Source organism: Photinus pyralis, unplaced genomic scaffold, assembly GCF_008802855.1.
Source record: "Photinus pyralis isolate 1611_PpyrPB1 unplaced genomic scaffold, Ppyr1.3 Ppyr1.4_LG1, whole genome shotgun sequence".
Taxonomy (NCBI): Eukaryota; Metazoa; Arthropoda; class Insecta; order Coleoptera; family Lampyridae; genus Photinus; species Photinus pyralis.
This window is the reverse complement of record NW_022170249.1, coordinates 24905568-24911567: the sequence shown is the minus strand read 5'-3', so window position 1 is coordinate 24911567 and position 6000 is coordinate 24905568.

Here is a 6000-nt window from a genome sequence, read left to right as displayed (position 1 = left end):
ATTGAAATGAAATTCTTCTCATAAACTGAAATTGAAGTAGCACGTCAAAAATGGATTGCCCATGTGCAACACTATCTTTCATATTTGTGGCCGGATTTTAACGATTTTAACAGAACTTGCATCTTACAAATGGGAAATGAATGCAAGTGGAAATGCGCTTTATGTAAATCGTTTACGATTACTTTTTAACTTCTTTAGTTTTTCGTGAATAATTTGAAAACGGTTGCTCCTAATTAAAAATTTTGCTCTAGAGAATTAAACACCATAAAATTACCTTATCAGCCATAGTTAATCATGTGGCATCAACTAAAGTAAAACACAAGTCCATTAAAAACACTAGCTTAAAGATGCGCAACTTATCTTAAAGACTCGCTAAAGACAATGGAACTGAATGAGTTCGTTCGAGACGTTGTCATGGGACAACACGTCGCATTTGAATAGATGAAACAATTGAACAATAGGAGCCTCATAGCGTGATTATAGAGTGAACTAAGGATGTCCTTGCTGTTCACCAGCATGCACTGACCTCCCCGTGAACCTCGCGCCACCCTCCCGTCTACGTAACATAATCGCATTCGAGCCCCCCGTGTGCGTACCGGTTAAAATTCTAAAAATTTTGATTTTTCTGCCCTCTGGATCTCATTAATTAAGTATTATTATTATATACTGTGCTATATCATTTTGTAGATAATGTTATGCTGTTTAATTCTCTATAGAGCAAAATTTTTAACTAGGAGCAACCGTTTTCCAGTTTTTCACGAAAAACTAAAAAAGGGACCTTTAACCCCTCCCCCCTCCTTCAGCTCACTCCCCGCCCCTCAGTACTTTTAGTATGTTGTTCAGGATACCTTCGTTGCCTGGACTACTAGTTCAAAAGTTACAGCTGAATTTTTTTTCGAAATTTGTTTCTAGTCTGTAACTTTTGATTGAGAAGTCTGATCGAAAAAGTACGAATTGATTTGGATTCTACGCACCCAAATTAATAAGAAAAAGTGTTTTTCCGAGAAATTTTGGTGTAGTCGATTTTTGGTAAAAAAGGAAGGTTATACACTGCCTTTTTTTGAGCCCCGAAAAAAAAATTGTCTCAGATCGACCCGGAAAAAAAGTTTTCTTATAGAATGTGGCCTGTAGAATCCATAATTTCAAACAGTTCCAAGATTCGGCTACTAGTTCAAAAGTTACAGCCCTTTGAATTTTTTTTCGAAATTGATTTCTAGTCTATAACTTTTGATTGAGAAGTCTGATCGAAAAAGTACGAATTGTTTTGGATTCTACGCACCAAAATTAATAAGAAAAAGTGTTTTCCGGAGAAATTTTGGTGCAGTCGATTTTTGGTAAAAAAGGAAGGTTATACACTGCCTTTTTTTGAGCCCCGAAAAAAAAATTGTCTTAGATCGACCCGGAAAAAAATTTTCTTATAGAATGTGGCCTGTAGAATCCATAATTTCAAACAGTTCCAAGATTGGGCTACTAGTTCAAAAGTTACAGCCCTTTGAATTTTTTTTTCGAAATTGGTTTCTAGTCTATAACTTTTGATTGAGAAGTCTAATCGAAAAAGTACGAATTGTTTTGGATTCTACGCACCACAATTAATAAGAAAAAGTGTTTTCCCGAGAAATGTTGGTGTAGTCGATTTTTGGTAAAAAAGGAAGGTTATTATGCCTTTTTTTGAGGGGTGAAAAAAAAATTGTCTCAGATCGACCCGGGAAAAAATTTTTCTTGTAGAATGTGGCCTGTAGAATCCATAATTTGAAACAGTTCCAAGATTGGGCTACTGGATCAAAAGTTACAGCCCTTTGAATTTTCTTTCGAAATTGGTTTCTAGTTTATAACTTTTGATTGAGAAGTCTAATCGAAAAAGTACGAATTGTTTTGGATTCTACGCACCAAAATTAATAAGAAAAAGTGTTTTCCAGAGAAATTTTGGTGTAGTCGATTTTTGGTAAAAAAGGAAGATTGTACACTGCCTTTTTTTAGGACCGAAAAAAAAATTGTATCAGATCGACCCGGAAAAAAATGTTCTTATAGAATGTGGCCAATAGAATCCATAATTTCAAACAGTTCCAAGATTGGGCTACTATAAACAATGATAGTAGGTACCTACCGCCATTGAATAAGTAAGTCCTATGATTACTTATTCAATGGTACCGCTCTTCAATGCTGTCTGCCAACCAAGGCATCATAATCCCCATGTCCGGACCGACAATTATTTTTTGTTTGTTTATACAATGAACAACTTGCGAGACAACTAGCTTTGTATGCAAAATTGCAGCCTTGTAGCTATCACGTGAATGTATTCATTTTCGTGGCATGTCACACTTGTCTGCCAAGGGTTTGCCCTGTTCAAAGACTAGCAGAAAACTTTTTTTTGTATTTCATACTAATTGTTTATATTAAAAAATTTCAATGTTAAGTCCAGATTTGAAAAGATTGTAGAATTAATACTTTCAGACTTTCACCTTGTTATGCCAGATTATGACCGTATAATCATAAATGTCAATTTCTGGTTCAAAACTACGGCGCTCAAATGATTGTTTAAAACTCTGCAGATCAAGTTATGAGGAAACTACTGCCTGACTACCTCTCAAATTCAAATATATGGAAAACGGTATAATAAGTATAAAATATGGTGCAAGTATCAACATATTCGTATAAGATAACCATTAATCTATTAGGTAATCATGAAATTATGTTTTACATTTCAATGTGTACTGTTACTTTTTGTCTCAGATAACTGACACTTGCAACCCTTCAATCAATGGAAGACAAAACAGGTTCATTTATTCCACGGACTACAAACAAACAACTAAAATGATTTTTTTAAATTTGTCCTTTACGTCCACATAATAATGCCCATCCTTGTTAGTTAAAGGTCGCGACATAATAGACATCTACCTGTTACAAATAACTACCGAAACATTTTTTTTGTAATTGATGGTCAATAGAAGTGATTGATGTAATGGGTATCCTACACACAATGCAGCACTACTGTATGTAAGGCTGCCTAGTTCCCTACACACTTGAAATCAGGAGTCTGTGGCCCTGCGTAATTAATTTAGGAATCAATTTCAGACATACCTACGCTAAAACACTGTAACGTAACATCTATCAAGTGTGCGAAATCGATAAAAAAAACTTGTCCGAAATTGATTTCCAAATCAATTACGCAGGGCACAGACTCCTGATTTCAAGTGTACCGTGTACGTATTATCTTCCATTAGTTCCATTGATTGCATGATGCTATGTAAACATACTTAGTGATGACGTCATAATACACGGATGACGTACATACGATTGCTATTTTTCGTTTTTGTGTCAGCAAAGATTATATTGTCTAGCACCAACTGATAATGCATTAGAGCGCCCTGTAAAAGTTTCTTAGTAGGTATCTTGGTGCTCCAATACATTTCTGTACCAAGATATGCGTGCAAGTTTGTTGTGATTGAACCCAATCGTTTTATTGGCCAGTTTAAATCTGATTGTGGATGGCGAGTATGTTGCTCACCAACCAAACGCAAAAAACTGGAGGAGTAAAACCCATAACACAAGTTGCAATGTCTTTCGAAATATGAGGTGTTCAGACATTTTAAGTACTTCCTTATTTAAACATGCACACGTTTGCAGGCAGATGTAAACTTTGTAACTCGGTCACGAAGAACAAAGCCTCTGCAGAGGAACCTCTAAAAAGCATTATGCGGGTCACTCTGTAATTGGGCGCAAGCCTAGTTGAGGGCCCAGAACAAGAAAGGGATAATAAATAATTAAAAATAATAGTAAAAGACGCCGTTTTGCTCAGAAGGCAAATGATAAGACTAATCTAAAGACAGAAATTGAAACAACCACCTATAACCATTACATAAAAACAATATAATCTAGTTGGAACCATTCCAAAAATATCCTCGATTTCAATCACTATTAAGGATATGGGTTAATGGTTCCAAATTTTAAGAGGTTACCTTCGTGTATAAAAAATGCCCTTTCGAAATAATTCCAAATTAACCAACCTTTAATACTATTTATTAAAATTACTCTAAAATTTATATACACCAGCCATGCTTGGCCCATAGACATGTATTATACATAAATGGTCCCAATAATTATTAAGATGGGAGTTTACGATATGTAAATTTGCAAAATGCAATTGTTTGGATTTGGTAGTACATAAATAATACATTTGTTTATTCAACGCGAATAAATAAATTAAGATAATAGGCACTAAACTACAGTAGTTTCATAATTATTTATTCCATTACACTACACACAAAAATCAATTTCAAACAAATAAATTTTACGAAATTTAACAAAATACAATAATTTACTCACCTTTTGCATGATTCTGAAAAAATATGCACAACCAGATATTCAGCTAGATAATCATCATGAGTATTACATTTGTTGAGTAGAATTGCCATTCCAGGTGTTATTATCATCATCACTCTCCTGATTGTCCTGTAAGCGGTGTATTATGTTTCCTTGTCGGCGGACAACACTACTTTCTCCTAATTTTCTCCTTTGCATTCTACAATGAAATATATTAATATACAGTTGTTACAAAAGGTACCTACTGGCAGTATAGGTTAGGTAGATTAGTGCCCTTTCCAATTTTCTACCAATTCTTTCAAAAATTTTGCAACTTGCGAGACAATTTGTATGCAAATTGCAGCCTTGTGGCTATCACGTGAATACATTCATTTTCGTGGCATGCCACACTTGTCTGCCAAGGGGTTGCCCTGTTCAAAGACTAGCAGACAACTTTTTTTCGTATTTCATACTCATGAAATTGTTTATATTACAAAATTTCAATGTTAAGTCCAGATTGTGACTGTATAGGAAAAATAAATGTCAATTTCTCGTTTAAAACTACGGCGCAGAAAGGATTGTTTAAAACTCTGCAGAACAAGTTATGAGGAAACTACTGCCTGACTACCTCTCAAATTCAAAAAGATATATAGATAACTGTATAAGTATAAAATATGGTGCAAGAATCAAAATATTCATACCTATAAGATAACCATTAATCTATTTAGGTAATCATTAAATTGTGTATTACATTTCAATGTGTACTGTCACTTTTTGTCCCAGAAAAGTGACATTTGCATCCCTTAAATCACTGGAAGACAAAACAGGTTGATTTATTCCACGGTCTACAAAAAACAACTAAAATGATTTTTTAAATTTTTCCTTTACGTCCAAATAATAATACCCAACTTGTTATAGTAAAAGGTCGCGACATAATAGATATCAACCTGTTACAAATAACTACCAAAACATTTTTTTTTGTAATTGATGGTCAATATAGAAGTTATTGGTGTAATGGGTATCCTACACACAATGCAGCACTAGTGTATGTAAGGCTGCCTAGTTCCCTACACACCTGAAATCGGGAACCTGTGACCCTGCTTCATTGATTTGTGAATCAATTTCAGACATACCTACGCTAAAGCACTGTAACGTCTGTAACATCTATCAAGTGTGCGAAATCGATAAAAAAAACTTGTCCGAAATTGATTCCCAAATCAATTACGCAGGGCCACACACTCCTGATTTCAAGTGTACGCATTCACTTCCATTAGTTCCATTGATTGATTGCTATGTAAACATACTTGCAGATGTGTTCCACACTGACTCCCTGTACTGCGCAAACGCAAGCGCGCTAAAATTTGAATTTGTGTACAGCTGTCAAGTGTAAATAATAAATAAAAATAACTCAGAGTAAGAAACGTTATAATTGTAGATAATTTTTAGCTTACCTGCTTACCTATTATATGTAGTAGGTATATGAAAATGCCATATTATCAAGATGAATTTTGTTGTTATCTACATTTGAAGTGCATGGTCATAGAATATGCCAAAGGCGATATTAGGAAACTGCTTCGGTAAGTACTGTAATAGTTAATTAGAAAGAGTTAATGACATTTACTTACAGCAATAACGTTACAGACAGACCAACATTGATCTATGGTAAAGAGAGAGTCCGGTGCTGAACGAATCACAAAAAAC